We start from the raw sequence: 19,452 nt of genomic DNA, 5'->3' as shown, positions 1-19,452 counted from the left end.
AAAGTTGTGAAAGATGTCCCCTGTCCCTCTGTACTGAATGACACTTGTTTGATGTGTCTGTCTCGCCGATGGACAAAGTTATTACAAAAAGAGTAATACAGTTAGACATGCAATTCCATTTTTCACCAGTAGGGGTTAAAATAGAAGTTGTGAAAGATGTCCCCTGTCCCCCTGTACTGAATAACACTTGTTTGATGTCTCTGTCTCGCCGATGGACAAAGTTATTACAAAAACAGTGTTAATGTTAGACATGCATTTCCATTTTTCACCAGTAGGGGTTAAAATAGAAGTTGTGAAAGATGTCCCCTGTCCCCCTGTACTGAATGACACTTGTTTGATGTGTCTGTCTCGCCGATGGACAACGCTATTGCAAAAAGAGTGTTAATGTTAGACATGCAATTCCAATTTTCACCAGTAGGGATGTAAATAAAAGTTGTGAAAGATGTCCCCTGTCCCTCTGTGCTGAATGACACTTGTTTGATGTCTCTGTCTCGCCGATGGACAAAGTTATTACAAAAAGAGTGTTAATGTTAGACATGCAATTCCATTTTTCACCAGTAGGGATTAAAATAAAAGTTGTGAAAGATGTCCCCTGTCCCCTTGTACTTAATGACACTTGTTTGATGTGTCTGTCTCACCGATGGACAAAGTTATTACAAAAAGAGTGTTAATGTTAGACATGCAATTCCATTTTTCACCAGTAGGGATTAAAATAGAAGTTGTGAAAGCTGTCCCCTGTCCCTCTGTGCTGAATGACACTTATTTGATGTCTCTGTCTCGCCGATGGACAAAGTTATTACAAAAAGAGTGTTAATGTTAGACATGCAATTCCATTTTTCACCAGTAGGGGTTAAAATAGAAGTTGTGAAAGATGTCCCCTGTCCCCCTGTATTGAATGACACTTGTTTGATGTGTCTGTCTCGCCGATGGACAACGCTATTACAAAAAGATTGTTAATGTTAGACATGCAATTCCATTTTTCACCAGTAGGGATTAAAATAAAAGTTGTGAAAGATGTCCCCTGTCCCCCTGTACTGAATGACACTTGTTTGATGTGTCTGTCTCGCTGATGGACAAAGCTATTACAAAAAGAGTGTTATTGTAAGACATGCAGTTCCTCTTTTCACCAGTAGGGGTTAAAAAGAGATATTGTGATAGCTGTCCCCTGTCCCTCTGTGCTAAATGACACTTGTTTGATGTCTCTGTCTCACCGATGGACAAAGTTATTACAAAAAAAGTGTTAATGTAAGACATGCAATTCCATTTTTCACCAGTAGGGGTTAAAATAGAAGTTGTGAAAGATGTCCCCTGTCCTCCTGTACTGAACGACACTTGCTTGATGCCTCTGTCTCGCCGATGGACAAAGTTATTACAAAAAGAGTGTTAATGTTAGACATGCAATTCCATTTTTCACCAGTAGGGGTTAAAATAGAAGTTGTGAAAGATGTCCCCTGTCCCCCTGTACTGAATGACACTTGTTTGATGCCTCTGTCTCCCCGATGGACAAAGTTATTACAAAAAGAGTGTTAATGTTAGACATGCAATTCCATTTTTCACCAGTAGGGGTTAAAATAGAAGTTGTGAAAGATGTCCCCTGTCCTCCAGTACTGAATGACACTTGTTTGATGTCTCTGTCTCGCCGATGGACAAAGTTATTACAAAAAGAGTGTTAATGTTAGACATGCAGTTCCATTTTTCACCAGTAGGGGTTAAAATAGAAGTTGTGAAAGATGTCCCCTGTCCTCCAGTACTGAATGACACTTGTTTGATGTCTCTGTCTCGCCGATGGACAAAGTTATTACAAAAAGAGTGTTAATGTTAGACATGCAATTCCATTTTTCACCAGTAGGGGTTAAAATAGAAGTTGTGAAAGATGTCCCCTGTCCTCCAGTACTGAATGACACTTGTTTGATGTCTCTGTCTCGCCGATGGACAAAGTTATTACAAAAAGAGTGTTAATGTTAGACATGCAGTTCCATTTTTCACCAGTAGGGGTTAAAAAGAGATATTGTGAAAGCTGTCCCCTGTCCCTCTGTGCTGAATGACACTTATTTGATGTCTCTGTCTCGCCGATGGACAAAGTTATTACAAAAAGAGTGTTAATGTTAGACATGCAATTCCATTTTTCACCAGTAGGGATTAAAATAAAAGTTGTGAAAGATGTCCCCTGTCCCCTTGTACTGAATGACACTTGTTTGATGTGTCTGTCTCACCGATGGACAAAGTTATTACAAAAAGAGTGTTAATGTTAGACATGCAATTCCATTTTTCACCAGTAGGGGTTAAAATAGAAATTGTGAAAGCTGTCCCCTGTCCTTCTGTACTGAACGACACTTGCTTGATGTCTCTGTCTCACCGATGGACAAAGTTATTACAAAAAGAGTGTTAATGTTAGACATGCAATTCCATTATTCACCAGGAGGGGTTAAAATAGAAGTTGTGAAAGATGTCCCCTGTCCCTCTGTGCTGAATGACACTTGTTTGATGTGTCTGTCTCGCTGATGGACAACGCTATTACAAAAAGAGTGTTAATGTTAGACATGCAATTCCATTTTTCACCAGTAGGGATTAAAATAAAAGTTGTGAAAGATGTCCCCTGTCCCCTTGTACTGAATGACACTTGTTTGATGTGTCTGTCTCGCTGATGGACAACGCTATTACAAAAAGAGTGTTAATGTTAGACATGCAATTCCATTTTTCACCAGTAGGGATTAAAATAGAAGTTGTGAAAGATGTCCCCTGTCCCTCTGTACTGAACGACGCTTGTTTGATGTGTCTGTCTCCCCGATGGACAAAGTTATTACAAAAAGAGTGTTAATGTTAGACATGCAGTTCCATTTTTCACCAGTAGGGGTTAAAATAGAAGTTGTGCAAGATGTCCCCTGTCCCTCTGTGCTAAATGACACTTGTTTGATGTCTCTGTCTCACCGATGGACAAAGTTATTACAAAAAGAGTGTTAATGTAAGACATGCAATTCCATTTTTCACCAGTAGGGGTTAAAATAGAAGTTGTGAAAGATGTCCCCTGTCCTCCAGTACTGAATGACACTTGTTTGATGTCTCTGTCTCGCCGATGGACAAAGTTATTACAAAAAGAGTGTTAATGTTAGACATGCAGTTCCATTTTTCACCAGTAGGGGTTAAAATAGAAGTTGTGAAAGATGTCCCCTGTCCTCCAGTACTGAATGACACTTGTTTGATGTCTCTGTCTCGCCGATGGACAAAGTTATTACAAAAAGAGTGTTAATGTTAGACATGCAATTCCATTTTTCACCAGTAGGGATTAAAATAAAAGTTGTGAAAGATGTCCCCTGTCCCTTTGTACTGAATGACACTTGTTTGATGTGTCTGTCTCACCGATGGACAAAGTTATTACAAAAAGAGTGTTAATGTTAGACATGCAATTCCATTTTTTACCAGTAGGGGTTAAAATAGAAATTGTGAAAGCTGTCCCCTGTCCTTCTGTACTGAACGACACTTGCTTGATGTCTCTGTCTCGCCGATGGACAAAGTTATTACAAAAAGAGTGTTAATGTTAGACATGCAATTCCATTTTTCACCAGTAGGGGTTAAAATAGAAGTTGTGAAAGATGTCCCCTGTCCCTCTGTGCTGAATGACACTTGTTTGATGTGTCTGTCTCGCTGATGGACAACGCTATTACAAAAAGAGTGTTAATGTTAGACATGCAATTCCATTTTTCACCAGTAGGGATTAAAATAAAAGTTGTGAAAGATGTCCCCTGTCCCCTTGTACTGAATGACACTTGTTTGATGTGTCTGTCTCGCTGATGGACAACGCTATAACAAAAAGAGTGTTAATGTTAGACATGCAATTCCATTTTTCACCAGTAGGGATTAAAATAGAAGTTGTGAAAGATGTCCCCTGTCCCTCTGTACTGAACGACGCTTGTTTGATGTGTCTGTCTCCCCGATGGACAAAGTTATTACAAAAAGAGTGTTAATGTTAGACATGCAGTTCCATTTTTCACCAGTAGGGGTTAAAATAGAAGTTGTGCAAGATGTCCCCTGTCCCTCTGTGCTAAATGACACTTGTTTGATGTCTCTGTCTCACCGATGGACAAAGTTATTACAAAAAGAGTGTTAATGTAAGACATGCAATTCCATTTTTCACCAGTAGGGGTTAAAATAGAAGTTGTGAAAGATGTCCCCTGTCCCCCTGTACTGAATGACACTTGTTTGATGCCTCTGTCTCGCCGATGGACAAAGTTATTACAAAAAGAGTGTTAATGTTAGACATGCAATTCCATTTTTCACCAGTAGGGGTTAAAATAGAAGTTGTGAAAGATGTCCCCTGTCCTCCAGTACTGAATGACACTTGTTTGATGCCTCTGTCTCGCCGATGGACAAAGTTATTACAAAAAGAGTGTTAATGTTAGACATGCAATTCCATTTTTCACCAGTAGGGGTTAAAATAGAAGTTGTGAAAGATGTCCCCTGTCCCCCTGTACTGAATGACACTTGTTTGGTGCCTCTGTCTCGCCGATGGACAAAGTTATTACAAAAAGAGTGTTAATGTTAGACATGCAATTCCATTTTTTACCAGTAGGGGTTAAAATAGAAGTTGTGAAAGATGTCCCCTGTCCTCCAGTACTGAATGACACTTGTTTGATGTCTATGTCTCGCCGATGGACAAAGTTATTACAAAAAGAGTGTTAATGTTAGACATGCAGTTCCATTTTTCACCAGTAGGGGTTAAAATAGAAGTTGTGAAAGATGTCCCCTGTCCTCCAGTACTGAATGACACTTGTTTGGTGTCTCTGTCTCGCCGATGGACAAAGTTGTTACAAAAGGAGTGTTAATGTTGGACATGCAGTTCCATTTTTCACCAGTGGGGCTTGGGGTAGAGGTTGTGGGGGGTGTCCCCTGTCCCCCTGTGCTGGGTGGCACTGGTTTGTTGTTCATAGGACATTTTGCAGGGAGGCTGTTACAAAAACACCGCTCATCAAACAAGAAAACCTGCACTTTCCCCACGGTCCCTTACTTGCGGCTCCGCCAAAAGAGCGCTTTCCAGCACAATTGAGATTGCGACGGCTTCTGCGGGTCAGTGGTTATTTTATAGACAGAAACCATTGTTAATGAAGGTTGTGAAACATTATCAGCTTTGCTCTTTTTATAAATATGCTTTATTTTCAGTACCGAATGTGTCACGAATATCCAAAACAAAACTAACTTTACCCCGCTCAGATATTTACGTGCAAAATTTGGAAAGCGCGGAGGAGTCGTTGGGTTAGTAAAATAACGAAATTATAGCTTTTAAATAGAAAAAAATATTTATGTAAAGAGATTAAAAAGTGCTTAAAAGTGCACAACTCTTCTTCAGTGGATTAAAGCTACTTTTTCCCCTTATGTGCAACCTATAGGAAAGAGACATTAGTTGGGATAGTAAAATAACAAAATTATAGATTTTAAGTACAGAATAGTATTTATGTAAAATATATATTAAAATAAAAAGTGCACAACTCTTCTTAAGTGGAAAAATAAATTAAAATAACGAATAATAATTATATAATAACGAATAATAACGAAAAATTAAAATACCCCCCCACCTAACGATATCATCGTCCATCGCGATGGTTTACGTAACCATCGTCAACTGCCAATTTATGGGGACATCGCCCAACCCTAATTTAAACTTTTAATTTATTTAAAAAATAAACGTAACTTGGTGAAAACGTTATAAGAAACATTACACTTAAGAGAAATATAGGGGAAACAGACTTCTACAGAACACCGGATGCTTAAAAATCACAGTTTAATGCTAGAACACTTCACACAGCTATTGAGAAGCATTCACTTTCTGTCACCAGTTGGGCTCTGCCCACAAAAAAACTCATCTCTGTTTGCAAACACGCAAAAGGTATATAGCAGCAGCACGCACAAGTTACTCTAGGATGATCAATAGGTTACTATCAGTGCCATATGCCTCAATCCAACAGACCTATCTGTAAGTTTTACTGACCTGTGTTAGTGGACGAGGCGAGCCACTAAGCAAAGTGTTTTTTCCCCTCTTTTTTTATTGAACATTTGAAATTCAGAATTATACAAAAGGGCAAGTCCACATAACGTCATATATTTTCACAATTCAGATACTGTACAAAAATAAAATAAAATAACAATAAAAAGGGCATCACAAACATATATTAAATTTAAAAGTCAAAGTTGTTCTTCACAAATTTTATAGATTCTAAATATACTTTAAAGGCTGTTTGAAAATAAACAAAATTGGGTTCCGAGTTACTCCATTTCACCTTGTGAATATAAAATTTCCATAATAGCAAATACAAAATCAAGAACAAACATTTTTCCTTTGGAAAAGTCATATTCATTTGAATGCAGTGCAACTGAAGATAACAATTAAAAATTGTGACATATTGTACCAAAAGAAGGATGAGCAGGGACATTCATAGGTGTACAATAGTCTCTTTTTCACAATTACAAAAAGAACATTTGTTATCAATGTCCAAATGAAAACGCTCCAATGTTTCTTTTACAGGATATATTTTGCCTAAACGGAGTGGTATGAGGCACTTGACACCGGAAGTGCTACTCCACGGGCCACTAAACAAAGTTGTAAAAGTCCATGGAAACTGGAAGTGCCACTAAACATAGTGGCTTCTGTGCGTAAGATGCCATGCCACTTTATGTTAAAATTGCTACTGTTTCATCAGCAAAATGTGCGAGGTCCGTTCGGTTCCATGGCATTGTTTACGCTCAGTATCGACAAAATGGCCGACTTCCGGATTGATGGAGTGCCGTAAAAACCCTCTATATTAAAAAGCGGAGAACGCGAGCTATTTAAATGCCCATGTTTTCGCTTTTCATAACATTTTTTCAAGAAATTAATAGTTTGACTTGCTAGAAATTGCACTTGTATCTACACCCCAATAACACTTTTGGTTTCACTTTCTCCAAAAGTAGGAAAATGTGCTCACGGTATTATTCTCTTATTTTATCAACGCTGATCATATTTTATTATCTAAGCATCACTCAGATACTTGCAAAACAATATTTAAAGTTTTGGCCACGTGACAGCTATGCGATTTTAGATTTTATTTACTTTAAAAACTTCTTTAAAAACGAATAACGCCCACGTGTTAATCACAGTTTTCAATTACATTTTATTCATTACCAGACAATTTTAAATTAAAAAGATCTAAAAGTTACTGCTTGTACTTACATATTGTGATGTTTGCAATCGTTGCTCACAATGCTGATGCTTCGGTTTTCTTATCCATTCGGTATAAAGAAATAATCATATGAGTGCAGCTCATCAATAACGTGGTGTTAATCTCTCGCCATAGATCATTTAATTATGATGATGTTACTGTTTGTATACTGTGGCGTGACGTCTGATGTTAAACCGTAACTGCAGCTACAGCTTATTCTTCGAGCTTCTTCTTCTTCTTCTTCTTCTTCTTCTTATGTTTTATGGCGGGTGGCATCCAACGTTTAGGTTCAATACCGCCACCTACTATGCTGGAGTGTGAACTAGAGTATCTACCCAAACTTAATTAAATAAAAAAAAACCTATATATATATTTAATACAAATGACTAACAATAATAATTATAATATTAATACAACATCAGATAATTAATTTCCTTTAATGAGATAATTTAAATTCTGTTTATTTAGCCAGTTTCCTTCAAAAACATAATTAAAGAATGATAACCTCCTGATTGTCCAAGTATTTGCTCAACAGTTAATGTGTCCTGTGGTGTCCTTCTCAATATTTCTCTTTCTGTATTATACTTTCGGCAATGACATAACACATGCTCCACTGATTCCTCCTCTTGACAATATTCACACAGACCAGTAGGATGTTTTCCAATGAGTTGTAATGTCTTATTTAATCTTGTATGACCCAGCCTTAACCTTGATATTATGCTATCTTCCAAGGCATTTCGCCCTGTCATCCTCATTCTTCCCACATCTTTCTGAAAATTATAAAATGTCTACCCGTACTACCCTTGTTCCATTTGTTTTGCCATTTCCTTATCATTTCACTTTTAATTATTGTCTTTATTTCTGTTTTACTAAATAAAATGTCCATTATATTTTCCTGCTTGCTTGCTTCCTTTGCTAATGTATCTGCAGTTTCATTGCCTTTAATTCCCCTGTGCGCAGGTACTTACATAAATGAAACTATTATATTTAACCTTTGGAGCCTAAAAAGAGTTTCATATATTTCATTGACTATATCCTGCCTACTCCGGGATGAAAATGACTGAATTGATAATAACACTGAACTTGAATCTGAACACAGAATTCCTCTATTTAGTTTTACTTGTTCTACCCATTGTAGAGCTGATGCAATTGCAATTAATTCAACTGTATAAACTGCCAGGTAATCTGATGTTCTTTTATTAATAGATACTTGTAAAGATGGAATTGTAAAAGCATACGCTGTTCTTCCTGTAGGATCTTTAGATCCATCTGTATTGGTACATAACTCTGATATCCTGTGTGGATTCTTTCCTCCACTATACTTGGCAAATTTCCTGCATCTTTAAAAAGATGACTATTTTCTAATAGATAGAAGTCAACAAAAACAGATGGAAATGACCATGGAGCAGTTACTGTCAATGGGACCGTAGGGATGCATGCTACCTGATCTAATCCCATTTTCCTTGCTATATCCACTGCAATCCAAGCAAAACATTTATTTTTGACTCTCTCACTCTCCCAACATGGGAGAAAAACCTTGGTGGTTCTTCGAGCTTCTTCTCTTGTTTTTATTGGCGGTTGGCAAACAACTTTCGGGTGCATTTACCGCCACCCACTGATCTGGAGTGGAGAAGCCCCTGGCTGCAGCTGTCTGCGGAGTGCAAGAGAGGGGCGTACCTTAAAGCGGCGTAACTTTTAGCAGGGGGCGGAAATTTAAGTTGTCCAAGTCACACAGAATCCCGCGAGATGTCCGACTTCCGCTAAACTGACACGGCACATCCGATAGCTAGTTTAATAGTAAGACGATTGTTTATAGCTCTCTTTCAACTTTAGCGTAATGACAAATAACGTTACTGCCGTAAATGTTTTAAATTGGAGGAAGCTTCATAAGACGCTCGGATGGTCTTATATTGTCTCATCCATCGTCATTGTTAACGTGGGTAGACAATATGGCAATATACGGCATATATGGATATATTTACCAACCTAAAATTATTAAAGTACCTAGGCATACCAATATTTAAATCGTGAACTGTTACACAGTGAGGGTGATTTCGTTTTTTTTTTTTTTTTTTAGTAAATGTGCACCTCAGACAGTTTAATATGTATTAAACCAAGATGAAATTCATTTGCAACCTTGCAAAGAATTAATTCTTCTCTAAGTTTTAAGAGGAATCTACAGAGCTCACGTGGTTTTATAATGGCTAACAGACAACATCTGGTGATATTGTAAAGGTTTATAAAAAATAACTATTCACAACAGGTAACATTGTAAAGGTTTATAAAAATAACTTTTCACAACATGTAACATCTGGTAACATTGTAAAGGTTTATAAAAATAACTTTTCACAACATGTAACATCTGGTGACATTGTAAAGGTTTATAAAAATAACTTTTAACAACAGTTAACATCTGGTGACATTGTAAAGGTTTAATAAAAATAACTATGCACAACATGTAACAACTGGTCACATTGTAAAGGTTTATAAAAATATCCTTTCAGCAAGATCAACCTGCAATAAATTATAACACAGCATTATGAGAGGCATCAGGAGCTGATCCCAAGTGTATAGCTGGAAGCTGTTGACTATGTACAGTATTGGTAAAGTGCACATGAATGCATTTTATAATAATAATGCATCCAATGTCAACCCTGTGTAGAGCTGAGAAAGGTGGTTGTTTCTCTGCGGCAGTAATGTCCAATGGTGCCAGCTCAAAACATTGGGGCAGTTTCCCAGACAGGGTTTAGCAGGGGTGCCCAAACTCAGTCCTGGAGGGCTGGTGTCCTGCAGAGTTTAGCTCTAACTTGCATCAGAGCACCTGCCAGTAAGTTTCTAGTATGCTTAGTAAGACCTTAATTGGCTGCTTCAGGTGTGTTTGATTATGGTTAGAGCTAAACTTTGCAGGACACAGTTTGGAAACCCTTTGTTTAGATCAGGGGTGACCAACCCTGTTCCTGGAGATCTACCCTCCTGCATATTTTAGTTCCAACCCAGCTTTAACAAACACACCTGACTATAATTTTAAGGTTGCCCTGAAATGCTTGATTGCCAGGTTCAGGTGTGTTTGATTGGGGTTGGAGCTGAACTCTGCAGGACAGTAGATCTCAAGACACAGGTCTGGTCACCAATGGTTTAGGCTATGTTTACACGTGGGCGGCTATTTTCATAAACGGACATTTCAAGCTCTCCGGTTTCAAACATAATATCGTGCACACATGTCAGTTTTCAGAAAAGTGTTTATGTACACGTACCCGTGCATATATGCCGTCAAGAGAAGCTCAAGCCCACGTAAGCCAATCACCGGCAGCGCTGGTCGTGACGCCAACTGGTTCTTCATGTTGGAGGGAGGTGTTGTTGCAGTAGGTGATCGATGACGTCAAGGTACCGCGAGAGCGAGTTGAGGAATCACACGTAGAGGTCTAATTTCGAATCGCCCTCGCGGTACTTTGACATCATCCGTCTGTCGGTTCATGCAGCGCCGCATGAAGTCAAACACGCGTAAAATTGCTGATCTCTGAGCACTCGTCTCTGCTCCTCTACATAATGGAGCAGCTGTATTTGCAAATACAAACACACGAAACGAGTTTGCACGAACATAAATGTGATCTTGGAAGCGTTCAGAGTAGCAGTCACACATGTAAACATAGGTCGCACTTTTGACGTAGGTGCGAGCTCTGGCGCATACTCTGTGACGTTGCCTGCTTTAACATCCGTTTGTCTCAGTTTACATGCGACCGTGCTACCGAAGATTTTCAAGATCTCCACTCTGGCCGGAGTTTTAAGAAACAATCGGTTTCAGAGGCGAGTTCTCCGTTTGCGTGTAAACGAGGGGCACAAACGAAGGTAAATCTCTCAGTTTTTAAAAATAACCATGTACGTGTAAACAGAGCCTTAGATTAAACCAGGACTGGGCACTTATATTAGGACATTTTAGTTTTTACAAACAAACCTTACAAAAACAAGACTGGTGTGCATCTTGAAACAAAACAATGGCACTGATATATGTTGAGATGTGTCAGTACAAGGTGTTTTCTTAATTACAGTAGCTCAAACATGCATTTTTGCCCGGGAACAGTATAAGCCCTTTCTGGAAAACCGCCACATTGTTTTACCATAACAGATATGGGTTGTTTAAGGTTGAGTTGTGATTCTGAAGTGTAGACAGATCCTCCTATTGTATTTCTGCATCACAGTTAAGGTGCATGTGGATGGTATCACCCTCACAAGTTGTCCACTGCATCACTTCAAATCAATGCAGCTGTGAAAATAATAACCATAAACATGTTACATTTGTACTTAAAATAAGCTTACATTATGAGAATATACAATGGCACCCATACTTAAACAATAGGGTTTGAGAGAGATACATTTGTAGCAGGATGACGTCTAGTCATTGGTTAATGTGTGGTAAAACCAGACCAATTGGATGTTGATTCAGAGGGTATAAAAGCCCTGAGAGGTTGGGGAGCGAGATGCGTCATCCAGTGGTACCACCCTCTTGGCAGACGCGGGTTTTTATGAATGAATAAATGGATAATGCTCGTTCCATCGGGTGTCTCATCACCGAGTACGTGATGTTCGTAACCACGCCCGCCGACAGGGGGGGACAAACGGGTCTGTTGTCCCGGGCCCAGGGTGGGGGTGGGCCCAGAGGGGGGCCCAGAACTGGAACCTATGGAATAATTGTTAAAAATAAAGAAAATATTTGATTCATTTGATTTGAAGTTCAGTACGCTCAAAATGTCCGGTCAGACTCAGCACAAGTCCGGTGCTCAGAAAATAAAAGAAAAGAAGAAAATATAGGCCTTATAGAGGAAAATAGAGGAAAATAGAATTCCTAATTCTCCCCTAATCTGTGACCGCAGATAAAGTCACTGCATCGCGTGTGTTTAGAACTACCCGTTCTCACCAAGATGCGTACAAATGACACGCAGTGTGGTGAGGTTTTTATGAGAGAAAGCACAAACTATTTAATATTTAATGTGTAAAACTTGAATTTGAAATAAAACTTACCGCGGAGAAGATAATGAGATGAGATCTCTATTGCCAAGTGACGCGACAATTATTTATTATTTCAAATCCGTTTACAAGATAAATATAAATTGTTAAACAGATGAAATTATCTTGATATAGGCTACATTCATAATGAGAAGCCTTTTCTTTTTACTGTTACACTGTAGACAGTAATATATGTATTTTATATAAAACTCTATGGTCGTGACAGCACATTGTTCATTATCTGTTGGTTCATGTTGGTCCAGTTTAATTCAGGGTAATCCTTTAATAAAATGTAATTATAAAATATTTTATTGTTTTGTAATATTCACAGCGCACATTCTCTCAAATGTGCTTAATGTGCTTAAAACATGTTTAATTATTCTGCAAAATTCCGCATAGATTTTGCAAAAGAAATCCGCAGAAATAGCAAAAAAATAACTCCTTGCACAGATTCCTTATACAGCTGTAGGCCTACTACTCTTGCAGCAATTAAAGCAGTTCAGATTTGTTTTAAATGGCAAAATAGTTATATTTCTTTTTTTTATTTACATTTTAGAGTATTTTTGTTTGTTCCAACAAGCGGTTAGCAGCCGACAGCAAGTTGACGACATGTTTGATGAATTGAACTCTCAAATCAACACTTCACTTGTCTATAATAACAACTACATAAAATATATATTTTCAGCATATCACAGTGTTAGTTTAAACGTTTATTATCTACACACACTATTTTTTAAAAGCGGAGGCAGGTTGCTCTGCTGCTCGCAGCTGCAACGGGGGCAGAAATATAAAAATGAAAAGGGCTATAGCTACAAAACGAAACGAAATAAAGATGAAACCGAATAAACATGCAACCTGCTAAAAACTTCGCTATGCATATATAGATTATGTATTGGATGCTGTTTGTATAGATTATGCGCAGTATCCAAGGTTTTAGTCCTCCATTAATATTTTTTCCCGGTGCGCTGCGGTACTGCTGTTAAATACGCAACAGCTGCATTGTAAATGTGTGACTGGCTGTGCTTATAGCGGACTCGTGCTATAGGTTAAAAGTCTTACTACGTTTGTTTTGCAATCATCGTCTGTCAAAATGTTATTTTAATTAAATTGAAAAATATAAAAAGACGGAGAAGCCTAAATAAGCTCGAGGTCCGCCTGCGTATCAGCTGTGAGGTTAAAATTGGCCGAAACCCGACCTGAGGGGTGTAAAAAGGTCGGGTCGGGCTTGGACTGAAATGCAGGGCTCTTCCCTCAGTCGCATTCATTGAGAAAAATGCAATGCATGCTCATCATGAAAGCTCTTTACAAAATAATATCCCTCTGGGCTTTTGGTTCAAAGGCGTGCATGTTTGGAGAAATTTTGATTGAGTTTATATATGTTTACTTCAAATTTCTAAAGAGAGGAGTAATATTTATTCAATTTTTAGTCCAAACACGGCATAATATTAGCTGAAGTTGTTTTACTGATATTTCCAATAGTCTGTTCATAATTCATACGTGATTATGATATTTTGTGTCAGTATATACTACATTTAAAGGTGCAGTGTGTAAATTTTAGAAGCATCTAGTGGTGAGGTTGCAAATTGCAACCAACGGCTCAATCCACTCACCCCTCGCTTTTGAAACGCATAGAGAAGCTACAGTAGCCACCACCGGTAAAACATGTCATCGTCAGAGACAACTTAGTAAAAAAAGTTTGTCCGTTAAAGGTTTCTGTAGAAACATGGCGACACAAAATGGCGACCTCCACGTAAGGGGACCCTCTGTGTATGTAGATAAAAACTTCTCATTCTAATGTAATAAAAACATAACGGTTCATTATTAAAAGGTCTTTATACACCCCATATAATATAGTTTTGTATATTATTTTGCATTTCTGTCAAGAGATCCTTCTAAAAATTACACACTGCACCTTTAACTAAATGTTTTATACAATGGCAATATTCGTGGGTCCTGAATCTGATAATGCCAAATGTCTTGTTACCAGTAAAAAGTAAGGGGTGGGGGGCCCTCTAAGATTATCTTGTCCCGGGCCCAGGCAAGACTGTCAACTGGCCTGTTCGTAACCTTTGGGAATGAATTGGTGACATGTAGCCTACGCCTTCACGGTGTCCGTAACCACATTAAATGGGACGAGTGTTAATCTGAGATGACTGCACTGCTGCCTTGCCTGGGTCTCATTTGCTCAATTTGGTAGTTGGACGCTCACGAATCCGCGACAATGATATTGCCCTCCTTTAGGCTGCTATAGGACTGAGGTGGGGTGCTGACGGCATTGACCGGGTGCTGACGGCCTTGACCACGTCATTTGACTACGGGACTGTGATCATGAAGGTCTGAATTTACTGTTTTATCCACTGCTTTTAAAGTGCAGCCTTTCTCTCTGGTCGCTGGGAGTACACGTGACCCAACTACCTTCAGCTGCCGCTTATGGTTGTTTGTCGGTTTATTAAATTGCCTTGATTATGCTTTTTTTGTTTTGTTTTATGTTTTAGTTATTAATGTCTGTCTTTTTGTATAAGTTTAATTGTTTTGATTGTATTTTGTTTGAAGTGGGATGCGTTGGCTGGGGATTGAAATTCACAAATTGCGGTTTGCTGTTTTGCAGTGCTTCACTAACTTTGCGGTATTGAGTGTGGGGTGTAAACTACACAATCCCTGCAAGCAACTCTCACTTTAATTTTATTGTCTTTTTTTCCGTATGTGTTGTGAAGCTTAAATTGTGACTCTTGAGGGACGATTATTTTTTTACTCTATAAAATAAAGAATTTATATATTTTTCTATATTTGTGTTGTCCTTCTCGCCCCATCTTTGACAACGAACCTTCGTGCCTTATGGTTTAATTTCCCGGTGTATTCCGGGTGGCGTAGTCGGAAATTAGTTTCATTTGTAATTCCCTTTTTGTATATCACCTTGCCACACATTAAAAACGAGACAGTAGTACACACAAACTTTAACTCCAGTGTTATTATGACATTTAATAGGTCATTAATTAATTAACTGTCATTTGAAATGTCAACAACTTACAGGAATAACTGTAAGATTCTAATGTACTAACTAGATATTAAAGTTTGAAGACAAACTTTATGTTGGCTTGAAAAAGCGAGTCTGAACATTTTTAACAATTTCACAGGATAAACGTTTACTTGAGAAGTTTAGTTTAGTCTAGCTGTTTGCATGTTTTAGTATGATGCTAGCATGATTAAACAAAGTTACAATGACTTAACATGAAGCTAACACCATTCAACATCATTTAACAAAGTTAACATTATGTTAGCATAATTTAGAATGAAGTTAGCATGATTTAGCATAAAGTTAGCATGATTTAATACAAAGCTATAGCCTATAGTTTAGCATGAAGCTCCCTGCTGAAAAAACTGCATCACACCAGCATGGACCAGCGTGGAAATTATGCTGGTTTGATGCTGGTTTAGCTGGTGGTTACAAGCACCAAAACACAACATATGCTGGTCTTGCTGGTATGACCAGCATGGGATGCTGGTGCTACTGCTTGTTTGGTGCTGGTTTAGCTTGTGCTAATGCTGGTGCTGATGCTGGTTTAGCTTGTGTTCAGTAGCTAACCAGCACCAAAACACAACATATGCTGGTCTTGCTGGTATGCTGCTTTGTTCAGCAGGGCTAGCTTGATTTAATATGAGGCTAGCTAGGATGATTAGGATGCTGCTATGCAGTTGCTATGTAATTGTAAGCTACAAGATCAGAGTATGCAGTAAACATGAAGGTCTTGATGCTTGAAACTTCAATATATTTAAATTCATTATTAGTTGGGAAAACATTTATGCAGCATTTTTCGGACAATAATGTAATGCATAATGATATTCATGTTTTTTTACGTCTGGGAACTGATACACAGTATACTTTAATGCACACTGCTGTTGTTTGTATGTGAATATTGATGCATCTTTTCCTTTATCTATGTTTTAGACAAGATAAATAGGATGATGACCTTTGATTTTTCCCAGCTGGTGCTTTACTGCAACATCTATGTGAATTGTTTGCCATTTAAGAGGTTCACAAATAGTCACTAGGATAATGACACTGATGATAGTGTGTCTGTACCTATCAGTGCCATCTTATCACTGTGTAATATTTTAGGCCAGAGCTTCCCAAACTTAACACTGGTAAGCCCCCCCAAAAACATAGCAAAACATCCACGACCCCCCCCCCCCATTTGTAGTATAACATATATTTTTAATAAAGCCGATTGTCTCTTTGCACATTACCAACATTTAATAACCAGTTTTTAAGATTCTCACGTGAATCATGAGAACTATGGAAAGTATTTTATATTCTGTTGAAAGATGACGTAAAAATTATTTACAAATAAATGAAGAGTTTCGTTGCAAAACGAGATAAATCAATTTTTTAACATTTTTGTGAAAATATGTTTATTATTGTTATCATGTTATTATTTTGTTTTATGGTGCTACTTAGCTGTATGTTTTAAGTTATGAAGGTTTAAATCAAAACAAAATGGGAAAGCACAACCAAAAAACAAGATTTCTGAACATTTAAAAAAATGGTGGTTATCTCGTTTTGCAACGAAACTCTTCATATATAAAACCATAACACTACATACTTTCTGCATAGTATTTACCATTATAACACAAAGGGGTGGTTTCCCGGACAAGGATTAGACTAGTCCTAGACTAAAATAAATATAAGAGCTGTCCAAACTGAAAACAACATGCACTGACATATCTTAAAATACATCAGTGCCCTTTGTTTTTCCTTAAAATGCACGCCAGTATGTTTTTAGTAAGGCATGTTTATTCAAACTAGTTATATTTCATAATTAAACTAAGGCCTTGTCCTGTCTTAAGCTAATCCCAGTCTGGGAAACCACCCAAAAGTGTGTAACAGAAGCTACATAGCTCACAAATAGTTCATAAATCTATTGCAATGAATTACATAACTATGTTAAAAAATATTTAAAAAATATATAAAAACGTTTAAGCAATGTATCTCACCTCAGTATAATAAAAAAATGAAATAAATATAAATAAATATACAACATAAATACGCTTTAAAATCACATGATTTTTTTTATTTAGCCTAGTCAAGGTCCCCCGCAGTACTGCGAAGGCCCACTGGGGGGCAGCGGCCCACAGTTTGGGAAGCACTGTTTAAGGCAAAGAATTTATCAATTTATTGTAGAATTGTCCATTTTGGGCATTTCTCAAAGTTAATCAATTAAATAAAATAACGAACAAAATGATAAGCATTTTATATATATAAGAGCAAATGAGTTCATATGGCCATTGATAGCATTATATTTATTTTATTTTAAGGAAGCTTTTCTTGTTTTATTATTTTTAATATTATGGTTTAATATTGTCTGCCCCGTATCCAAAGCTCAAATGTGATAATATTTTATATATATTTTTGAAATACTTTTGTTACACGACTAGTATTCAGGTATTAGGTAACATCACGTGATTAATTCAAACCAATGAGACGACAGCTTTGGACGAGAGTCTGTATAGCTAATGAGCTTGCTTCCGGTTCTCACTGGTTTTACCTTCACTGAGCGAGCGCCACTTTCTCAGCTATCTCTTGAGGTAGGTCAAATTTCCTCATAAAAGTCTTAAAATTTCACAGACAGACGGTGGATTAATCAACTTGATGATTTTAAATATGTCGATTGTTAATTTAGATGAGTGTAATATTACTTACGTTTAAACAATAAAGAAATATAACGGATTATCTTCTGCTATCATTGTTTTCTGAGGTAAATTATGCGTTGGAAAAAAACAAACGGATAGTTCAAATAATTGTAGCCTAAGAAATTGTGGCTAAAGCCCATTTTTATTGTTTATATGATTTTAGTTTGATATATTGTTAATGTGAACCGTTAAACGGACGGACCGACCGAACAATTTCAGTGAGGGAAAAGGTAACCGTTAACTTAAGTGGTTGTCAGACACTCAGGCGTCTGCCTGTTTTTGGTAACAAAAATCAGCTTAACCGAGGTTATATGGATGGTAGGAACAACCACTTAAGTTGTGGACTAACATATGCAATTATATATAATAAATGCATGGTGTCGTCTATAGAAGAATAACATAACGTTACGTTACTCGAAGCTACAGTGACATCTGCAGGCGAGGCTTTACTTAAATGCCTTGTTTGTTCATGAGTTTTTGACGTGTTTCATATTTTATCATAGTTTTTTACGTTCATTTTGAAGTTATGGTAACTTAACTTATTTGTTTAAGATACGTTTGGTAGGCGCGAACATAGATATGTATTCACCTTATTTTTCACGACAACAAGGGCGGCGCCATTGCGCTCATTTTGTCAACGTTCTTCCGGCAGCATAGAAGAAGAAGCAGCTGAGGCAGTGACTGAAGGCGACGCGTTAAGCTTAAAAAGCTCACTCGAGCGCCTTTATGTTTATTTCTTACCAATTTTAAGCCAACTGAGGAACACCCTTATCCCAAGGTTCGACTACGATGTTCCGGTAACTTTAAACCACGCCGGGTGTTGAAAAGGTGGCCAGTTTCAGGTAAGCTATCTTAGCTAACTATGTGCTTGTTCGCCTAACGTTAGATTTGTGAAGTCCGTTCTACAAATACACTTAAGATCAGTAACGTTAGTTTATAAAATGCAACTATTTTGAATGGTTTTAATTGTCCACCTATATTTTTGTATTTATGATAGTACAACAAGATATTATAGTACATTGCATTCTTACAGTAGCCCACGTGATTCCTACAAGTTACTGAGATTTCAGATGCTAGAATGTCAGTTCATTTCTCATTCAGAATGATAATGACCTATTAAACAACGTATTATTTAACACTGAAGTTAGAGGTTGTGTGTATAATGTTACTGTCTCTTTTTAATGCATCTCTCTCTCACACACTGTTGTTTAAGTATGGGTGCCATTTATATATTAATTCTCATGATGCAAGTTTATTTTAAATACTAACATAAAAATGTTTATGGTTATATTGTTTTCACAGATGCATTGATGTGTAGTGATGCAGTGGACAACTGTGAGGATGATACAATCAACATGTTCCTAAACTGTGATGCAGAAACACAATGGCAGGATCCATCCGTCTCTGACCACAACTACACTTTAAAATCACAACTTAACCTGAAGCAACCTACATCTGATATGGGAAAAACAATGGTGCAGTTTCCCTGACAGGGCTTATGCTGGTCCCAGGCTAAAATGCATATTTGAGCTACAATAATTTAAAAACACCTTTTACTGACATACCTCAACATATA

At 37.5% G+C, this 19,452-nt stretch overlaps 1 protein-coding gene across 1 annotated transcript in view; it reads right to left on the bottom strand.

The window, feature by feature from the left end:
- The window catches only part of LOC141368896 (uncharacterized), a 137,596-nt gene extending 130,180 nt beyond the window's left edge, over positions 1–7,416 (bottom strand). The window contains exon 1 of the mRNA XM_073873688.1: positions 7,199–7,416. The gene's annotated coding sequence lies outside the window, so the exon portion shown is untranslated. The remainder of the gene's footprint in view (positions 1–7,198) is intronic.
- Positions 7,417–19,452: the final 12,036 nt, after the last annotated feature.

Source organism: Misgurnus anguillicaudatus, chromosome 12 (assembly GCF_027580225.2).
Source record: "Misgurnus anguillicaudatus chromosome 12, ASM2758022v2, whole genome shotgun sequence".
NCBI lineage: Eukaryota > Metazoa > Chordata > Actinopteri > Cypriniformes > Cobitidae > Misgurnus > Misgurnus anguillicaudatus.
This window is presented reverse-complemented; position numbering and strand designations above follow the sequence as displayed.